This window comes from Zeugodacus cucurbitae, chromosome 6 (assembly GCF_028554725.1).
Source record: "Zeugodacus cucurbitae isolate PBARC_wt_2022May chromosome 6, idZeuCucr1.2, whole genome shotgun sequence".
Taxonomy (NCBI): domain Eukaryota; kingdom Metazoa; phylum Arthropoda; class Insecta; order Diptera; family Tephritidae; genus Zeugodacus; species Zeugodacus cucurbitae.
In genome coordinates this window covers 21143393-21166300 of record NC_071671.1, presented here as the reverse complement: position 1 = coordinate 21166300, position 22908 = coordinate 21143393, and the positions used below count along the sequence as shown (strand labels likewise).

At 35.4% G+C, this 22908-nt stretch overlaps 1 protein-coding gene and 1 pseudogene across 8 annotated transcripts in view; both read left to right on the top strand.

Moving 5' to 3' along the window:
• LOC105220009 (protein kinase C, brain isozyme-like) overlaps nucleotides 1-9314 on the top strand; it is a 30283-nt pseudogene extending 20969 nt beyond the window's left edge.
• The window catches only part of LOC105220342 (protein kinase C, brain isozyme), a 699782-nt gene that overhangs the window by 331853 nt on the left and 345021 nt on the right, over nucleotides 1-22908 (top strand). The gene's annotated exons all lie outside the window — the stretch shown is intronic.

The following is a 22908-nucleotide window of genomic DNA, read 5'->3' as shown; positions in this document are numbered from 1 at the left end:
GAAGAGTGGAGTTCAAATCCGAATGTCTGTCTGTCCGTCCGTCCGTATGTGCAAGCTGTAACTTGAGTAAAAATTAAGATATCTTGATGAAACTTGGCACACCTATTTCTTGGCACCATAGGAAGGTTGCTTTAGAAAATGCCCACAAAATGGCGAAAACCGAAGATACATAAAGTGCCATAAGTAAGCCATAAATAAAGCTATGGAAATAAAATTTGGTATGAAGGATCGCACTATGAAGGGGCATATTTGGATGTAATTTTTTTGGGGAAGTGGGTGTGGCCCCGCCCCCTACTAAGTTTTTTGTACATATCTCGGAAACCAATAGAGCTATATAAACTAAACTTTCTACAGTCATTTTGTTTAGCCACTTCCTAATGCAGTCCAAAAATGACAGAAATCGGATCATAACCACGCCCACCTCCCATACAAAAGTTAGGTTGAAAATTACTAAAAGTGGGTTAACTCATTAACGAAAAACGTCAGAAACACTAAATTACACATAAGAAATGGCAGATGGAAGTTACACTCAGATTTTTTTACAAAATGGAAAATGGGCGTGGCGTCGCGCACTTATGGGTCAAAAACCATATCTCAGGAACTACTCGATCGATTTCAATGAAATTTGGTTTGTAATAGTTTCCTTGCACAGACGGACAGACGGACGGACGGACAGACAGACATTCGTATTTGAACTCCACTCTTCACCCTGATCACTTTGGTATATATAACCCTATATCTAACTCGTTTAGTTTTGGGTGTTACAAACAACCGTTATGTGAACAAAACTATAATACTCTCTTTAGCAAATTTTGTTGCGAGAGTATAAAAATAACTTTCAGTTTCACCGATTCTCAGCTTAGAATAAACTAGGTTATGTTGAATTGAGTTTTAGATTGAGATTTAGATGTTGTGATTTTAAACACCAGATCACATTAAGTTGAGTTGTTTAAGTTGCTTCAATTAAATTGCTTATAATACGTTAGGTCAGATACAAAACAAAGTATATCAAATCCATTTGAAACCCTTATTCTGAGGATAGTTAGTTAGGCCATGTCTATCGTGTTGTTCAATTCCAATTATTTAGGTTAAATTGAAATGTTAGGTTAAAAGACTTTAAATACTCAATTAATAATAAGTGAGCTTAGGGAAAGTTGAAAAGTAAAAAAAATATATACGATCAGCAGTATTTTAATATTTATATTGTGTATTGTAGGATGATTACCTTCTAATGTGATTTTTTTGAATTTGTTGTGTTAAAGAGTTAATTGGGAGTTTCTTGAATATTTTGGCCACACTTTAAAAGAAACTTAACTCTATTTATAAGCTCGGAGCTTCAATGACTCTTGAAAAGTAACGACGATTTCATTACTTCCACCTTTAACTAAAAATAATATAAATATACTTGGAAGACGGTAAGGTCTTATTACTACAAAATGTATGTTATTTGAGCCCCTTAGTTATACTACGACTATTTCAACTCATCTTAAGAATGTTAGGACAAAACAAACTAAAGGGTTCGGTTAAACATCCTCAAAAACCTGAAAGCTCGTTTAAAAGAAGAAAAGCTTTAAAAGATAATATAGAGGAACTCAAATTGTCTGACAACGTGAAGGCAAATGGCACAAAGATGTGAATAAGCAATGCTATATATCTGACAAAAGGTTCCAGGACATTTAGGCATAATAACGAAGAATTCTAAAGCTTATTCATAAATAATTAAATAATTACGTAAGTCTTGGTTGGTACTGACATTATTATGATTCTCGCCAAAGAAAAAATATTAAAATACTGTTTTTATCCTCTTGAAGGTAAAATAATTAATATTATTTAATATTTGAGATTAAGTATACTTATATATTTTTTTGTAAACCCCATATTATCATCATATAACGTAATCACTTCGAAATCGTGAAGCTATACCACACAGGTAAGAAAATTAACACCAAATTAAATACAAAAATCCGTTGATAAAAATAAATTTTAGTTTTAATTGTGTGTGTTGAAGGTGTAGCCTGTGTGTGTTTCTATAACTAAGTGCGTGTGGGTCTTTTATTGGCTGTAAATATTATGTTCTTATATGAAAGTGTGCGCGTGTTTATTCACCTTTTTTACATTTATTTTATGACTTTTTGATACACATTCACTTTCACTTGGCGCGCAGACTAGTCCAGATGGACTTAACTTAATTTTATGTAGAGTCCATAAATTGTTTACAAACGTTTTTTTTTTTCATTTTATGCTAAACACACAAATACTGATTTAAGTATAATTTTTACTTGGCTCTTACGCAACGACAAACAAACAGCATGTGACATGAATGTGCATGCGCGCTGCAATGAGAATGTTCCGAGCTTATGCGGTTGCGATCACACCGAACGCCGTGGGCGCATGAATTTGGTATTGAATGTGAAGGAGAATTTGCTGACTGTGCAAAGTAAGTTGGGCGAATTGGAGACATTGAATAGCATTTTTTTTTTATGTTTTAAAAATTCTCAAAAATATATATTTTGATTTATTTAATCATTAGAAATTAAAGAAAATTGTTGGGAATAGTTTTTATATTGTTACGTATCAAGATATTCACCACATCTTATTATTATATTCCTTACGTTTACACATCTTATTATCATACTCCTACGGTTTACAACACTGAATCCTTAACTCTACACTTATTATTTCTCCTACTCCATCCTCCATTCGCTTGTAAGATCTAGTATGTAAGCTTTTCATGTAACTGTAACACAGTTCTTATTTGGAATTGCCCGAATAAAGAGCCACTTCATATGTATATATTTTCATATTTTATTTTTAATAAAATATTTTTTATTCATTTTCATATTTTTCATAAACTATATATAATAAATTATTGTTATTTTTAATAAAAATATTTTATTTCATTTATTACTTTATTTCAATAAAATAAATATTTAATTTTGATCTTTTAAAAGATTTTCGCAAAAATTTTATATGCATCGGTAGATACATATTTATTTATCAATGCATATGTTAACGTATCCATTGATTTCAAAACTAAAAAATACTTGATTTCAGTTAAAGAAGGCCGTAATCTCATTCCAATGGACCCGAATGGTCTTAGCGATCCCTATGTTAAGGTTAAACTCATTCCAGATGAGCATGAAAAGTCAAAGTAGAAGACGCGCACCATTAAAGCATGTCTAAATCCCATTTGGAATGAGACCATCAAATAGTGAGTAATTATTAATACGGTAGTAAGCATGTCTAAGTGATGAATATACTTGTAAAAGTTCTGAGTGAAAGCTCTTTTTTGCAATGTGAAATGAAAAGTGTTGAAATTATGATTATTCTTTGAAAGCTTACTAGCTTAGTACAAAAGTTACTTCATTCAACGATGCTATATTTGCAAAGCTTGCTTTGTAAGTGTGACAAAAACTAAAATTTCCCAAATTCGAAAGCTTTCTAAACCAAAAAAATAACAATATAATTAAATAGTTTTTTAAAGGTGCTCATTGAGGCTAATTTTATTTTCAGAGTTACTTTTATTTATTCTATTTATTCTATGACTAATTGGTAGTTTGATTTCCAACCCATATGTATTTTAAAATGTCGTAAATCAAAATTTTACTTCTAAAAATAAAATTCAATAATTCTCATATGTATTTTAAAATGTCGTAAATTCAAAATTTTACTTCTAAAAATAAAATTCAATAATTCTCTAAATGCAAAAGGATATCCACATATAACTTTAAAGCTCTTTGAAAACTCAGAGGTATTTTCATAGAACTAGAATTCAATGCTACACTTTGGCTATCCAATATAACTAAGCCGAGCTTTTTGGAACTAATGTGTGATTTTTCTATATCCATATATATATTTTGCAAACTGTATTTTCTTTTAGTGATCTTAAGCCAGAAGACAAAGATCGGCGTGTACTTATCGAGGTCTGGGATTGGGATCGTACATCGCGCAATGATTTTATGGGCGCTCTATCCTTTGGCATATCCGAAGTTATTAAGGTGAGTTGGTAGAGTAACTGTATAAGGTTAAGAATGCCATAAAAGTAGGTTTAGAGTGAATAGATTGTGATATGATAGAGTGTAATAAAGCACAAATCACATCTTTATTCTAAAACTAAGGTACAGATGAGACTCTTAAACTACTATATTGTCATGTTCTTTCCGAACTTGACCCCTCTATGTTCGACTAAGTTTTTTTAAGAAACTTTACTCCTTTTGAAAAATTGTTGTTATATTCTGAAATCTTTCAATGTCTCTTTCAAATTTTCCAGAATCCCACGGATGGCTGGTTCAAATTGCTCACACAAGAGGAGGGTGAATACTACAATGTGCCATGTGCCGATGCCACACAGGATCTACTTAAACTCAAAAGTCAAATGCGGGTAAATTGCTTAAAAAAAACAAAAACCAAATAAGCCAATTTGAGAAATAATATTTGATACCTCACTCTTACCTCACACACTTACTTACACCATTCTACTCGCATTTCATTCGCAGAATTCATCACAAAAGAAACCACTGGTGATGTGCAGCGATACAAATGGACAGACACAATCCAAAAAGGATATGATACGTGCCACAGATTTCAATTTCATAAAAGTGCTAGGCAAAGGTTCATTCGGCAAGGTGAGTGTGCTGAAGTGAGGAGTTGGAGCAGTAAAATTATTGAAGAAAAGCAATTGTCATGTTATTGATAGCTTAAGTTTGTTTGAATACAAATTTAAAGAGTGCTTATGTTTGTAGATTTGGAGAAAATTTTATTGACTCATTTTTTACTTAAAAAGTTATGATATTCCTGAAAAATCATAAAACTTCTCCTTTTTTCATAACTGTTTTTTTCGCTTCTCAACCTGCTCCAGGTCATGTTGGCCGAACGCAAGGGCACCGAAGATCTCTACGCCATTAAAATACTGAAAAAGGATGTCATTATACAAGACGATGATGTCGAGTGCACAATGATTGAGAAACGTGTTTTGGCTTTGGGCGAGAAGCCGCCATTCCTAGTGCAGCTGCACTAATGCTTCCAAACACTAGATCGTCTCTTCTTTGTCATGGAGTATGTCAATGGTGGCGATTTAATGTTTCAAATACAACAATTTGGCAAATTCAAGGAGCCGGTAGCGGTGTAAGTATAACAAAGAAGAAAACAAAACAAAGCAAAAAAGAAGAAAAAAACCAACCATTCGATTGTATTGACTAACCTCTGGCGCAAGTGACTTTTATGCCGTTGATTGACCTCTGTGAAGTGGCCAATCTCAGCAGTGTATAATTTATATTGGTTTCTTTTCACAATATCACTTTAAAACTTTCACTTTTTTCATTTTACTACTTTATTTTCTTTACAGACATACCTTTTAAATTTTTTCTTCGATGCCTACTTTTATTAGCTTTTACGCAGCCGAAATCGCCGCTGGGCTCTTCTTCCTACACAGTAAAGGCATTTTGTATCGTGATTTGAAATTGGACAATGTTCTGTTGGATGCCGATGGTCATGTTAAAATTGCTGACTTTGGCATGTGTAAGGAGAATATTATTGGTGATAAGACAACAAAGACATTTTGCGGCACACCCGACTACATAGCACCCGAGGTAAGTAAAAGGATGCCCAATGGAGTCAGTGAAAGGGAAACTGTTTTATGTTTGTGTTGTTATTGTTGCAAGTAGTTGCTATAATAAATGGGGCACATATTTCGATTTCATTTCAAAGATAAACACACATTTCGTTCAAGTGTCTGCGTGTATTTGTGTCTGGCTGCTGACACTCATTAGTTCCGATACAAGTCTATATGTGTGTGGCTGTGTAAGTTTTCCAATTTTTGTTTACTTATCTGCGTAGCAATTAAGATGGCGATACTAGACTGCTTGAGCGGTCGGCTAGGAATGTTTTTTAATATCTTGCAGTTAAGTAGAAGCTTCCATTAATATTTATATTTTAGAACTCTTAATCCTTATCTTAAATACGTCTGAAATATTGGATAATTTGTAATTCATCGTGTACAAGTAAATGCTTTAAAAAGCTCCTATATCAAATGTGTGAAGAAAACTAAATCACTATCTTAACTACATTTCAAATATTGGACAATTCCTAATTCGTCGTATAAAAATAAAAGCTTTCAAAAGCTTCTGAAAGCTTTAACTTCTATTGTCCCAATTTTATGTAGAATTCTCAATCTTTATCTTAACTACGTTTAAAATATTGAGTATTTCATAAAACTTCATTCAATAATAAAAGCTTTCAACAGCTTCATGAAGCTTTCACATCTACTGTTTGTAATTTGAATAGAATTTTTAATCCTTATCTTAACGACATATAAAATATTGAAGAATTCGTCGTATAATAGTAAAAGCTTTCAAAAGCATCCTAAAGCTTTGACATCTACTGCCTCAGATTTATGTAAAACTCTTAATATTTATCTTAAATACGCCCTAAATGTTGGATAATTTGTAATTTGTAGCGTAAAACTTTTTAAAGCTTTTACTTTTACTGTTTCAAATTTGTATAGAATTTTTAACCCACAACTTAACTGCGTTTCAAATATTGAATATTTCCTAAAGTTTTATCTGTAATCTCCATTTTTCCCTTTTTCAAATCCCTTATAACTACTTCTCCACCAATGTCATCACATACAATTGTTTAACTCTCACTTTCCCTCAACAGATCCTTCTATATCAACCCTACGGCAAATCGATAGATTGGTGGGCCTATGGCGTTTTACTTTACGAAATGCTCGTCGGCCAGCCACCGTTCGATGGTGAGGATGAAGAAGAGTTGTTTGCTGCCATTACCGATCACAATGTCTCCTATCCGAAGAGTTTGAGCAAGGAGGCGAAAGAAGCGTGCAAAGGGGTGAGTAAAATGAAGAAAATTTTGTTATTTTAAAATAATTACGCACTTATGTCAAGCTTTATTCGATTTATTTTTATTGCGTTTTACTGTTTTATCGCACCACAATAGCTCAAAGCCTTAAGCTATCGACTGTTCTTTTGTTTATATTTACATTTTTGTTTTGTTTTGTTTACTGTCGCTTTGGCTGGACATAAATTAATTATACACACATATGTTGTTGGGCATAAATTATTTTTAAATGTCCGACAAGCAGCCCGGCACTAGTGCATATATAATTTGGAAGTGTAATAAGTTATAAGCGCCAACTGTTTACACTATCTGTTTATATTTATTCTATAAAACAGCTTCTGTTGAGCTTTTGTGAATTCTAATAATTCTACACTTTAAAGCCGAGTATAGATACGGTTCAGATTTTGTTAATAGGAAATAATATTTAATATAAGTTTTGAAAATCCAAAAATTATGGGTAAAGCTTTGTTACAATTTTCGAGAGACTACTAACCTTGTTTTTGAAATCTAGAGTTTCATAAATCCCGCAATAATAACCCAAAGCTGAAGTCACGCTATATAGATTCCAATGAATCATAGAATTGAGTAAACATCTATACCAGATATTTGAGAACCTCAAATAGGACTCCCCAATAAGCAATATGCATTAGAGTGGGTTCTAAGCTAAACCTATTTATGGTCTCTTTGGAATCTTCACCACCAACTAATGGTCGAGTGAGGATATTAAAGAGTTATAGAAGTATATAGTATTCTAAAACAGATATGATTCATTAGTTATTCATATACGATAAAAAAACCCAACCAAAAACAGTCTGACGTGTGTATCATCTGTTCGTTGTCGAGTTTATCTAGAATATGACAAAATATATAGATAAAACATCTACGTAACATGTGTTTTATGGAAAGAAAAATGATGTTTTTTACATTTGTGAATTGAAAGAAGTTGTGACAATATCGAAAATATTCTACAAGTTTCAATCTAGCTGAAGGAGGCTTGTGAATTCTTTAGAACATTTTTTTTTATAAATTAAAAATTATTAATAATATTGCCTTAGATGTGATATAGTCCACCAGAATGCAATCATTGCTAGACTCATATTTTCTGTTGTCTCCAACTTCCCTCTTCTCCTCCTCCTCCCTCTTCTTCTTACAGTTCCTCACCAAGCAACCAATGTGCGTATACATCCATTCTTCCGACGCATCGATTGGGAGAAAATTGGGAATCGTGAAGTGCAGCCGCCATTTAAGCCGAAAATTGTAAGTGAAAAAATAAAAGACAAAATATTTTCTGAAAAATATTTCTTCTTTGATGATTTCTTTCAAATAATATACTTTCTACTTTCCTTTCTTTGAAATTAATATGCAAATACCTTGAACTACGCACACACAGAAACATCGCAAAGATGTCTCAAATTTCGATAAGCAATTCACTTCGGAGAAAACGGATCTGACACCAACGGATAAAGTATTTATGATGAATTTAGATCAAACGGAATTTGTGGGCTTCTCCTACGTGAATCCGGACTACGCAGTGTCGGTTTAAATACGCTGATTACGCTACACCTGCAGACACACACTCTCCCACATAAGTGAAGGAATTATGTTTGGTCGGCGAGTGTAGGAAACGAAGTCAAATAGCTACGGAAAAAAGGGAAACAGGCTCATTTGTTTTTCAAGGTCACTTATTCTTCGTTATGGAATACTGGAAGAGCGGTGTTATTATGTATCACATGCAGATCTATGGGCGTTTCACTTCAGATCGTGAACTATGAATCTTTTAACCATACCGTCGATTGGTGGTCTTATGGTGTTTTGATTTATGAAAAGTTGTCACGACAAAATCCCTTCGAGGCTGAGGATGAGGAGATCACACTCAAAAATATCTAAGATTAGAAAGCCGTCTTTTCGAAGCATTTTTCTCAGGAAGCTATGGACGTCATAACCGGCGTTAGTATTTTTCATTAATATATGCTCATAAAGCTCGTTCGCAGCATTCGTTTTCATTTCACAGTTCCTGACTGTTCCTCGCTGAGAAGGCAAATAATCGCTTGTGTGCCGGACGCTATGCACGCTCTAATGCTACCACACATTCATTCTTCATGAATATTGATTAGGAGAAACCGGAAGCTAGGGGAATGGAGCCACCTATTGTGCCTTCGAACTTAAAGCTCGCTCTCAATGAGTACTAATATTTCGTCGTTCATTTGAAAACATTGCAAGGAGATCGCCAATTTCCATAAAGCTTTTATCACCGAGAAAACTGTCTTGACACCAACTGATAAGTTGTTTATGATGAACTTGGATTAAATTGACTTTGTAGGTTTTACGTATATGAATCCGGAATTTATTACTATTATTATGTATAAACTAAAGTTTGAAAATATGTATAATGTAATCGAAGTGCGAATAAAGTAAAGTGGTAATCCATTTAAAGTGATTAAATCCTATAAAAATAAAAAAATACAATATCGTAATACTCGTATATTAATTTGAAGACAGTACAACAACATTTAGTACCTGTGGTAGTTTTTGATGGACAAAAATAAAGGTGAGTGCTGTTTCAAAATCAATCAAAAAGTAAGCTATTTTATGATGTTTAGTGATCTAAGAGCCTGGTGCTGTTATTAATTTTAGTACATATTATTTGGCACTCATTTTAAGTACATACTTTCAGTACACTAGCACATACACGTAATTATACTCTCGCAACAAAAGTTGCTAAGAGACTATTATAGTTTTGTTTAAACGAGTTAGATATAGGGTTATATATACCAAAGTGATCGGGGTGACGAGTAAAGTTTAAATCCGGATGTCTGTCTGCCCGTCCGTCCGTCCGTCCGTGCAAACTGTAACTTGAGTAAAAATTAAGATATCTTAATGAAACTTGGAACACGTGTTCCTTGGCACCATAAGAGGTTAAGTTCGAAGATGGTCGGAATCGGACCACTGCCACGCCCACAAAATGGCGATAACCGAAAACACAATTTCGAGAAACACAAACACGAGAAACAAATTTTTGATAATGAATTGTGGCACATCATTATCATATATAGACATTTTTTGTACACAAGTTATTCGTAGTTTTTTAGTACAAAACACTAAAATTTAAAATATTTAATATTTTATGAGTAAAATATTATGCTTTATACGGTTAAGTCAATTATTTTGCACATATTTATGCATATTTAAGTTAAACATGATATTTTTAGTACCAGAAAAATTTAGTAAAAAATTTTAGTGCTTCATATTTATGTAAAAAATAGTCTTTAGCACGAATATTAGTACATTACTAAAATACTCAACGGAATTTTTAGTATAATACATAATTTAGAACAGTTTTTTGGTACAAATCACAATTAGAAAATGTTGTTTCATAAATCTCAAAGTTTATTATGTTTGCTGCTAAGATAATTATTTAGTACACACTTTAAGGTGTATAAGGTTAAATAGCATAATATTAGTACAGGCAAAACTTTTAGTACAAAATTTTCTACTCAAATTTTAGTACAATAATACAGTTCAAAATTTTAGTACTATCATTTTTAGTACAAATCTACCGATTTCTAATACTTCTTCATAAATGTCAAATGTTTTTATTTAGAAGAAACTGTGCCACCAATCAAAGTGTTCGAGCCAAAATGGCCATGCAGTAGAGGGACTGGCACCCCACTTGAGGTTGTCATTGCCAAAACGAATAACCAGCAGTAGCAACAAACGACTGTTTAAAGCGCAGATGAAAGTGCCAAATCTGCTCGATTGCATATTTAAGTACATGGACATGAACAGATGTGCCTGACGAGTTGGGTGTCTGTATGAGCGTTTGTAGACACTAACTTCTTTGTAAGCCAAATCTCCTTGCTGTCAAATGACAGCCGCCGACCTGGCAGACATTGCAGGCGTGCAACGGCAAATGCTCTGCAAATTTTCAACGAAGTCAGTAAGATAATTTCAATTGACAAACGAGCGAAGCTTTAAAGTATGCATCGACATGAGTTTTTTTGTGTATTTTAGGGAAATTGTGTGTGTGTGTGAATATAAAATTTATTTATAGGCATATTTACATGGTGTTGATAGGCTTTTCTGGTGCGCATTTTAAATTCCTAAAAATTCGCTAGGAAGCAATTTCGTCGGGACAATTTGTCACTGCTGCCTACTTTTAGGCGTACACACGCAGTAGCTCATTGCGTCTTTTGCTGAATCATTTAACTTTTTCAACTTTTTATTTACAGCATTTTGTTCAACTCTCATTTTTGTTGACTTCGCAAATTGCGCGATGAGAATTTATAGGTGCTTTGCGCGCCTGTAAGTATGCACCACTTTTATATGTATTTCGACAATTATTGTCGCCTTGTGTTGGTAATCAGTATGACATAAAATTGCATAGCAAAAATGTGTCTGCCATTTCAGGGCTGGAAAAATATTTGCGCAAATTGAAAAGTAATGCACTTATCATATATCGTTTGTAGAGTTTTAGGCGCGCAATTGTTTGTATTGCAAGAAGTCCACGATTGGCTGTCTTTCAGTACGAGGGCTGCTATATATATTTCTGGCCTAGGCAACACTAAGTGTTGCCAGGTGCAATCTGACATTTCTATTGGAAAGTTTGACATTTTTTAGCATAACATCACTCAGAACGTTTTGTCATTTAATCGTGAATTGTTTTATTTACAGGGAATTAAAAAATTCATCTCGGCCAAAAAAAGTAATTAACTCGTGAACATTTTCGTGCGATCATTTTCCACAACTTTCGACGTGGATTATCGCGACAAGAGTGCATCGATGAACTAAAATCTTTGTATGGCTGTGAAGCACCATCCTATAGCACTGTGAAAAACTGGTACAACGAATTCTGTCGTGGCCGACGCTCGCTCAAAGACGAATTCCGTGAAGGTCGTCCAAACAGCCATTGTGCCAGAAAACATCGATGCCGTACGTGAACTGATAATGCATGCCTATGCATTTCTCCCACCAGCATACATTCGATAATGCATGAACACCTGGCCGTAAAATAGGTTTGTTCTCGTTGGATCCCGCACAATTTGACAATCGCTCAAAAAAAGGCTCAAAAAAAGTGCTTCGAAAATTGGTTTGAGCGCATGCAAATGTGTATAAATCTTGATGGAGAATATTTTGAAAAACAATAAAACCATTTTCGTTGATAAATATTCCTATTTCCATTATTAGGCCAGAAATATATATAGCAGCCCTCGTATTTAAAATGTATAAATGTTAGCTAATATTTGTGTTCTTTAATTTACTAAGTATTTGTTAGCAAATTTGTTTAACTTTTCGCCAAAAGGTTTGCTACTAAAATTTCTACAGTTTTCATGTGGGTGGTATTGTTAAATATATTTGATGTTTGGAACAGGACATTCTTGTTGACGTTCATTTGGGCTTCATACTGAGGGGTTTTATATGCAATCATTAAGTATTTTTCGCTTCTGAAAGATTATCAACTCAAATAGATCACTTCCTAAGATAACTCCAAAGTTCTCTTTCAGATACAAATTGGATTCAGATCCATCAGACTCATTAATGAATGGGGGATCACTAATGCGGTCGGATTAAAGTTGGGAATCAGAACTAAAATAGTGTTACGAATATAGATCGAATACTAAATCAGTTTCGAGCTTGAGTTGGGTCTTTGGTATTACACTATACAGAAACTAATTCTCTCAAACGCATAGAAGCTTACATCTCCTCGCCTCCCACCCACTAAGTTGACGCACTAAATTTTTGCTGTCCAATCATTTGTGTAGACAGCTGTTGACAGCTTAACATGCTGGCATGTCGCTGGCCATCAGACCTCTGGTAGTCCGCTTTTGCATTTGGCGAGGAGTGAAGTTCGCTTGTCAAAGCTTTTGCTATTGCTATTGTTGTTGCAGTTGCTTGCTGTCGCTACTTGTTGCCTTTGACAACTGCAAAGTAGTCTTTGATACTTGGACAACGGATTTCATCGCTTCGTAAATGCGGGCTGCGGTACTGTGCGTTTTCACCGGAGCATTAGATAATCAATTACGCAGACACATTTTGGGCCACCGCAAATTTGATTATGAAAGAATTTAATTAGAGGTAGTCGAGTTGAGATTTTAAAATTTAAAGAAGAAAAAATAATTATTTTTTAAGTAAAATAAAATAAATGTAATTTTTAGTACACAATTTAAGGAGTACTAAAAATAAAATGTTGTACTAAAATGTTCGGTATACTTAAACACGGAAAATATGCGTACTTCTTCTTCTTCTTGACTGGCGTAGACACCGCTTACGCGGTTATAGCCGAGTCTAAAACAGCGCGCCACGCATCTCTCCGTCTGGCAGTTTGGCGCCAATTGGTTATTCCAAGCGAAGCCAGGTCCCTCTCCACCTGGTCCTTCCATCGGAGTGGAGGTCTCCCTCTTCCTCTGCTTCCACCAGCGGGTACTGCATCGAATACTTTCAGAGCTGGAGCACCTTCATCCATTCGAACAACATGTCCTAGCCAGCGTAGCCGCTGTTTTTTTATTCGCTGGACTATGTCTATGTCGTCGAATAACACATACAGCTCATCGTTCCATCGTCTGCGGTATTCGCCGTTGCCAATTCTTAAGGGACCATAAATCTTCCACAAAATCTTTCTCTTGAAAACTCCCAGTGCCGTCTCATCGGATGTGGACATCGTCCACGCTTCTGCACCGTAAAGTAGGACGGGAATGATGAGAGACTTGTAGAGTTTGGTTTTTGTTCGTCGAGAGAGGACTTTACTTTTCAATTGCCTACTTAGTCCATAGTAGCACCTGTTGGCAAGAGTGATTCTGCGTTGGATTTCCAGGCTGACATTGTTATTGCTGTTAATGCTGGTTCCCAGGTAGACGAAATTATCTACAACTTCAAAGTTATGACTGTCAACAGTGACGTGGGAGCCAAGACGCGAATGCGCTGACTGTTTGTTTGACAACAGGAGATATTTCGTCTTGTCCTCGTTCACCACCAGACCCATACGTTTCGCTTCCTTATCCAGTCTGGAGAAAGCAGAACTAACGGCGCGGGTGTTGTTTCCAATGATATCGATATCATCGGCGTACGCCAGTAGCTGTACACTCTTATAGAAGATTGTACCTTCTCTGTTTAGCTCTGCAGCTCGTATTATTTTCTCCAGTATAAGGTTAAAGAAATCACACGAGAGTGAGTCACCTTGTCTGAAACCTCGTCTGGCATCGAACGGCTCGGAGAGGTCCTTCCCGATCCTGACGGAGCTTTTGGTGTTGAGCAACGTCAGCTTACACAGCCGTATTAGTTTTGCGGGGATACCAAATTCAGACATCGCGGCATAAAGGCAGCTCCTTTTCGTGCTGTCGAAAGCAGCTTTAAAGTCGACAAAGAGATGGTGTGTGTCGATCCTATTTTCACGGGTCTTCTCCAAAATTTGGCGCATGGTGAATATCTGGTCCGTTGTTGATTTTCCAGGTCTAAAGCCACACTGATAAGGTCCAATCAGTTTGTTGACGGTGGGCTTTAGTCTTTCACACAATACGCTCGACAGAACCTTATACGCGATGTTGAGGAGGCTTATCCCACGGTAATTGGCGCAAATTGTGGGGTCTCCCTTTTTGTGTATTGGGCAGAGTACACTGAGATTCCAATCGTCGGGCATGCTTTCTTCCGATCATATTTTGCAAAGAAGCTGATGCATGCCCCTTATCAGTTCTTCGCCGCCGTATCTGAATAGCTCAGCCGGTAATCTATCGGCACCCGCCGCCTTATTGTTCTTCAAGCGGGTAATTGCTATTCGAATTTCTTCACGGTCGGGCAATGGAACATCTGCTCCATCGTCGTCGATTGGGTAATCGGGTTCGCCATCTCCTGGTGTTGTACTTTCACTGCCATTCAGCAGGCTGGAGAAGTGTTCCCTCCACAAACTCAGTATACTCTGGTCATCAATAACTAGATCACCTCTGGGGGTCCTACAGGAGTGCGCTCCGGTCTTGAAACCTTCAGTTAGTCGCCGGATCTTTTCGTAAAATTTTCGAGCATTACCCCTGTCGGCCAGATTGTCAAGCTCTTCATACTCACGCATTTCGGCCTCTTTCTTTTTTGTCTGCAAATGCGTCTCGCTTCCCTCTTCAGCTCTCGGTATCTTTCCCATCCCGCTCGTGTTGCGGTCGATCGCAACATTGCGAGGTAGGCAGTCTGTTTTCTCTCCACTGCGAGACGACAATCCTCATCATACCAGCTGTTTTTTTGACTTTTCCGAAAACCAATGGTTTCGGTTGCAGCTGTACGTAAGGAGTTTGATATGCCGTCCCACAGCTCCCTTATACCGAGATGCTGATGAGTGCTCTCAGAGAGCAGGAGTGCAAGTCGAGTAGAAAATCGTTCGGCTGTCGGTTGTGATTGCAGCTTCTCGATGTCGAACCTTCCTTGTGTTTGTTGACGTGTACGCTTTTCTACACAGAGGCGGGTGCGTATCTTAGCTGCTACAAGATAGTGGTCCGAGTCGATGTTGGGACCACGAAGCGTACGCACATCAAAAACACTGGAGATATGTCGTCCATCTATCACAACATGATCGATCTGGTTGCGAGTGATTCGATCCGGGGACAGCCAAGTAGCTTGATGGATTTTCTTATGCTGAAATCTAGTACTACAGACGACCATATTTCGGGCCCCGGCGAAGTCGATCAGCCTCAGACCGTTTGGTGATGTTTCGTCATGGAGGCTGAATTTTCCGACTGTTGTGCCAAAGACACCTTCTTTGCCCACCCTAGCGTTGAAATCGCCAAGCAATATGCGTACTAATAAAGGATAAAGACACAGAAAATATTTTGGTACAAGCTTAAAACCACAAAGTAATTTTACTTTTAATGCACTATCCAGTCAGCACGTACTATTTTTCAGAAAGCAATATCTTTTTACTAACATGTATTAATGGAATTAGTACTAACATTTTTAGTACACATTAAATTGGTTTTGCTAACAGTATACTAATTTCAGTATTTTTCCATAAACAAACAAGTTTTTGAAACAACTTAAGGGGAGGGTAAGGTTTGTTTCGTCGAAAAAAGACCTTTTTTCTTGAATTTTTTTAGAAAATATTATTGCTGCAGGTTTATTTTACTTACTATTATATGAAAGTACAACATTTGAAGGATACTTAAAAAAAGTTTTATCGAAAAATAGCGCGGAATAACGGATTTATCGTCGATCTCAGTAGGCAGCTCGAAAAAAAGTTTTTGTGCGGTGACCAGCCTACAGCATCACTGGATCATCCGAAACAAAAAAATCAAAATGCTTTCGTTAGTTTATTAGTTTATCTTTCAATTGACGTCTAGTTTTTTTAATGTTTCAATTTTTCAATTCACCATTTTCAAGCCATTTTCAAGCCAAAATGACGATTTTAGACGAAAAAATCGACCTATTTGTTATTGTAAAATTGTTAGTAATTAAATTTCAAAACGATCGATGCAATAGTTTTTTCAGTCGGCTGGTCAACGACTTTCAAAATGACATATTTGGGAAAATCTATTCAAAGTTTTGTACACTCAGCGCAGGAAGCTGAAGGTACCGTTATTCAACCTGCTGTAACTTCGTTAGTTTTTCTCGGAATGACCTTAAATTTTAACTCAATATTCTTGAGATGTTGATGGTTCAGAAAAAAAATAAAAAAAATATGAAAAAGAAAAAGTTGTCAAGCCTTACCCCCCCTTAAAGCATAAAAAAATTTACCGCTAACAAGTAAGGGTGTAACAGAACATTTTATACTCTCGCAATTTATTGATGTAATTTTATAAAGATAACACAAGTCGTCCATATATTTGGTATAAACTTCAATAGAATAACGAAAATCATTATAAATAGTATATGGGACTGAGGTAATTCCTAAACCGATTTCACTCGTTTTCACCACCAAGATACAATGTATCGAAGACTATACGCTCACTTAATTTAATATTACAATAATTAGGTATATGGGATCTGGGTTTCAGGTACAAAGAGAAATTGTTATAAGAAAAAAATCAGAGGGAATGAATTACATAAAAATATCTGAGGGATTTACCTATAGGTGATTTATAATTTCGGTGAGAAATTAACCTTAGGCACTGAGTTCTTCATGTTCGATATCAGGGGCTTTGAAAAGTCATGGTCCGATTTTGACAATTTTTCCAAAAGTGATGTCACAGCTCAAATACAGTATTTGCGTAAAGTTTTATTCCGCTAGCTTCATTGGTTCCTTATGAATACATTATAAAGTGAACGAATCAGATGGAATTCAAAATTGAGTTATATGGGAAGTAGACGTAGTTGTGAACCGATTTCGCCCATATTCCACCCGTGTCATCAGGGTGTCAAGAAAGTGTTATATACTGAATTGCATTGAAATCGATCAAATAGTTCTTGAGATATGGTTTTTGGCCTATAAGTGGGCGACGCCACGCCCATTTTCCATTTAAAAAAAAAATCTCAGTGCAGAAAAATTTGGTGTTTCTGACGTTATTCGTTAATGTGTTAACGCACTTTTAGTAATTTTCAACCTAAACTTTGTATGGGAGGTTGGCGTGGTTATTATCCGATTTCTTTCATTTTTGGACTGTATAAGGAAATGGCTAAAAGAACTGACTGCAGGAAGAGTTATATAGAAAAAACCTATTTGGGGCGGGGTCATGCCCAAGTCACAAGTTAAGTGCTCCTCTAATACTCTTGATGCTCTAATGGAGCATTTGTTACGGCTTACTATGGCTGTGTCATCCGCAAAAGTGGATGTCAATACCTTATTAGCTATTGGAATGTCTGCTGTATATATTATGTACAGAGTAGGGCCTAATACACTGCCCTGAGGTACACCAGCCCTTATTGCTCGTTCTTCTGATATGAAATCTGCTACTTTAACTGTAATTTTCCTATTTCTTAAATATGACTCCAATGGTTTATGCAATTCGTAAGGTAAAACGTTTTTGATTTTCCATAAAAGGCCTTCATGCCAGACCTTATCGAACGCCTGAGCTACATCGAGAAAAATAGCTGAACAGTACTCTCTGTGCTCGAATGCTTTCCTGATTTCGTTTGTAATTCTATTCACTTGCTCTACTGTGCCATGTTTAGCACGAAACCCGGATTGGTGGGTTGGTATTATATTATTTTCGTGGAGGAAAGGAGACATTTTTGATAGTAAAACTCTTTCGAATATTTTGGAAAGACATGGTAAGAGACTTATTGGTCTGTAGGAAGATGGTTGTGTTAAGTCTTTTCCAGGTTTATCTATCATGATGATCTATAAACCAAACTTTCTGCAGTCGATTCTCTTACGCACACCATGAAAATTGTTGAAATCGGATAATAACCACGCCCACCTCCCATACAAAGGATAAGTTGAAAATTGTGAGAACACTAAATTTTACAGAAGAAATAGCAGAAGGAAGCTGCACTCAGATTTTTTTACATCTCAGGACACGTGTGGAATGACACGTGTGAATAATGGATGAAATCGGTTCACAACCACAACAACTTCCCTTATAACTCAATTGTGAATTCCATCTGATTCCTTCACTTTATAATATATACATACGGAACCAATGAAGATAGCGAAATAAAAATTTTACACAAATACTGTATATGATCTGTGGCATCACATGTGAAAAAGTTGTCGAAATCGGACTATATTCAAAGCCCCAGATATCGAATATGTTGAACTCAGCGCTGAAGGGTAAATTTTAACCGAAAATATGGGTAAATCTCTTAGATATCTTGTGTAATTCAGAGGAAATTGTTTTCTTCAAATAGTGTTCTATTCCAAAAATTATTAAAATCGGGTCATAACATCTCCTAGCTCCCATATACCTAATTATAGGTTTTTCAAAAATACGGTGGGCTTTATTCCACATATACCTAAGTAAAGAAATTATATATGCACGACTTCAAACTATTAAAAAATTAAAATAAAAGGCCCTAGCGAAGTTTTGGTTTTTGTTTAATTATTTGAAGTCATAGTTAGATCACATAGCAAAAATATATTGAAAAATATGGTTCATAGAAATATTTATATGTGCATGTTAAAAAAACATAGTTTTTAAAATAGTTTGATGAATAAAGGTTGTGAGTTATTAAAGGTTGTGAGTTATTAATAAGCTTTTCTTTATGAATTTTGACTTGATTAAAACGTGATGGCATTGAATCAAACAAACAAGTCCAATTATCTCTGTAAATGTGTCCTGGGAATTCTATTAATTTATCATCGAGTAAGTCCAAATACATTAATGCATTCATTTTTGTCGATATATAGCATATTGCTCATTTTATGTCTATCCATTAAAATAATGCAACGGATTGATGAGTTATATATGAACAGAGCGTGACGAAATTTCGTTGCGTAACATAGTTTCCTTGCAGACCTTGTCACTTTAGACAAGTCTCACTGCAATGTTTTTAAGTGATAAAAACTAAAGCTTCATAAAAGATTCTGAAGATTATATATGTGTGCAGCGCCTAAAGGTAAGCAACGGGTTACGATAAGAAAAAAAAATAAATAAATTACAAGCCTACATTAAGCCGCTTTGTTAAGATTATTTTCAGAAAGTATTACAAGTGCTTCTAAAGCCACTATATAGTTGTCACAATTTGAATATATATTCATTTCTTAATTTTATTAAAATTATAATTTTTTCAAAAACAATATAACTTAGTAATTTAAATAAAAAAATCAAATTTTACACTGTTCCAATAAGTTATTTGTCCCTTGCTGTCGTACGCTTATCAATATTTCATAAGCTCTTCATTGATCACATACTGTGGATTTTTGTAAATTTCCTTTTATATATATATATATATATATATATATATATATATATAGTTTGATAGATATCTAGAAGGTCGCTTACTATAATTTCGTTATTTCCATGAAATCTACTTAAGGCTGAAAGGCGTCTGTAGATCAGTGGTTGTGGCGAACTTACATCACACGTACCCTTACGCTCTATCGTTCAGTCGTTGTCCAACCAGCAACGAATGAACATCGCGCATACCTGCGGCACTTTGCATAAGTGCCCTGCGCTAAATGCCTTACTGTTATGAATGTCGTTTGATGTTATGTATTAAATTTAAGGTTTTAAGATGTTTAAAGACAATAAAGTTAGGGCTTTTATGATCTAATATATTTGTTTTAATAACAAAATAGCTTAAATGAAAAAATTAGCACCAAAATGCATGTTTTATGAAAAAATGAAAAACATTCTCAAAATGTAAGGTTCCAGAGTTCTCACTGGGTATCTTTCATTTTGTGCTCACCTACACAGTCACAATTCCTCTCGTGCCGACCACTGCTGTAGATAGTCAATCGAAAGTGAATAAGTAGGAAAGTAGGGCCTAATATTGACCATATTGTCCTATTTGACTCTTAAATATTAATTCTGAAATCGGGAGTGGATATATCAATTATATCACTAACTTGATGCAGGATTAAAGGAAACTCTCCATGAAATACTGGATTAAGTCAATAAATATTGGTTTTGTGTAAGATTTCTTCCCTTCCCCTTTTCATATTAAGTTCCATATATATTAGCGATGCAAGCCTCCTAGGAGTGCTTACTACAGTTTAATTTAACTATTTCTTAAAAAACAACAAATTTGTCTTGTACAATCATTAATCATATTAAGACCATGCTCCTTATCAAAAAAAGAAAACAAACAAATAATAACAAAAAGTAACCACACTACCTTACATAACACTCACTTCAGTAGACGCTTGTTATCCCAACTAATTCCCAGCCTCTCCAACAGGTGATCAACAAGGTTAGCGCTTTCAGCTTAATTGAACTTTCCACAGCCGCCTCCTTGACCGCCAACGCACGCACAGCTAACGTTAAATCTTGTGGTTGCGCTCGGCTCACTCGTAAATAAACCCACTGCTGTTATCAACTTTTCTGTTTACTTGCTGTTGTTGTTTGTTGCTTTGACTTCATTCACCTTCATATTGACTGCTTTGAGCGAATTGTGGGTGGTCAATGTCGACGCCTATCCAACTGCCCGGCGTTAAGTCAAATTTGTATTGATTTTCAACAGAAATTGAGCTGTTTTCTTTTTGTTTTTGTGTGAATTGCTCATCTAGGCATTGAAGTGGCTATGGTATTTGGTATTATGTGTGCTTGAAACGGCTGTGAATGTGTTTCGAAGATAAACTGAGCTACTTTCTAAAGAAGACAATGCACGTGTTCGCTCTTTGTTTGTGTGAAAGTGTGGGGGTGTCTGTGTTCTTGGTGGTCGTACGTTTATTTTCAGAAATTCAATTAATTTGCATATTGTTTTGCTTTCTTATTTTATTTGTATGCGAAAGTGTCGAATGTCAATAGAGATACCCGGAAGTCTCAAGTAAGCTTTAAAGTTGAAAGCAGGACAAATGAGACGGTTTGTTAAAATTCACCTGAAACCCTTAAGTGGCAAAAGGTAAGAGAAACAAGTGGTTTAGAGTACGTAAGAATATTCTAACACAAATTAAAATAATAATTTTGAGTTTGAGTGGTTGCTTGAGTCATTAGTCAGACCAGTTAGATCAAAAAAGTTTATTAATAATTAATATGGCCGAGTTCTGATTAGGTCCGTTTGGAAATTTTTGCTAATTGTGACTTTGAAGAAAGGCTGGGTAACCGATAAAATCAAATTAGAGAAAAAAGGTTGAGAAACGGGCAGACTAAGATTCAGAAAAGGCAAGAGAAGAAATTTAAGCTTATGCTGCATAAAAATTGGTAAGGAGACCAAAGCTATACTCTTAGAAGACAAGAGGAGACTCTACATCTAACATTAGTTCTTTTTAAAGAAAGAAATGAGTCACAATTAGCTTTTATGTTTGGTCAAAATCATAGATGATGGTCCAATGAAAACCTTATTTAATAGGGTTCTCGGCTTTCAAGAAGAAACCCAAAAAAAGGTTACGATAGATCCCGATCTGGATTCTTGGATTATACGACTGACGATTTTGAATCATACCTCAAGTGTTGCTTTCAAACTACTCTCCATACTAATACTTGAAGTCCTTCTTATAGACTGTATAGTACTGTGTGTCTAGAACAGTAAAACAGATAATGTTATCTTCTCAACAAAAGATGGACCTACACAGTAGATAGGACTATGCTAAGTTCTGTAAGAAATAAACTCATTCTTAGCATGGTATTATACAATTGGCTTAATTCATCCTTGGATTTCTGCTTTGATGACTTAACTTAGTAGTACAAGTCAGTAAACAGCTGGTATAGCGTTTCTTGTCGAGTACCACCGAAGTAAGTTAATTATTGCTTGTTGCTGTGTAAGGTGAGTAATTCTCCTGCGGGTGAGTGGCCATAATAGAATAGCTGGGAAGGCTTTTGTATCATTATTACCGGTGTGTGTTCTGTCCTTCTATTCTATTTGGTCGGTCCTCAGCCGGGCTCAGCAGGGATTGGACAATGTCTCATACTAGAATGACAACAAAGTAGTTCTGGCTCGAGGAGAGTTATAGGAAATTGTACTGTAGTCCTATTATCATAAAAAATTTTCAAAATTATTTTGACGAATACGAACGAGCTGTTCGCACTAGGTGGAATAATTCGGATTCTTAATATTTTTTTTCCAATATATAGTCCGTCGTCTTGCAACTAGTTATTCATCTTGAAGACACTTTTTGCACAGCATTTATAAAAGTGCAGTTTTGGTGATCTATAATTGTAACAACGCTACTGAAAGCGGATTTTATATTTAATTATCCATCTCGTAATTCTTAATTAGGACATGAGAATCATTTAATAAATTATTTTTATACCAATTTAATATCTTCTTTCCATCATTTAATTAAAATATTAATCACTTAATTCGTTTCAGCTTACATCGACGCTTTTCGAGTATTTTTCATAAGAATTTCATAACTCTTTTTTATTGCATATTTTTGGGGGCAGCAAATCATCATCTCGCCAACAAATGGCCCTCAACGCGCCAACCTTTTCGCCAAACAATATGAATAACACCGATTAAAATATACAAATATCAGTCCATCACCCTTTTAACCAGCCAGCATACGACAACCAATACACTGTGCTACATACAGCCTAATTCAATTTG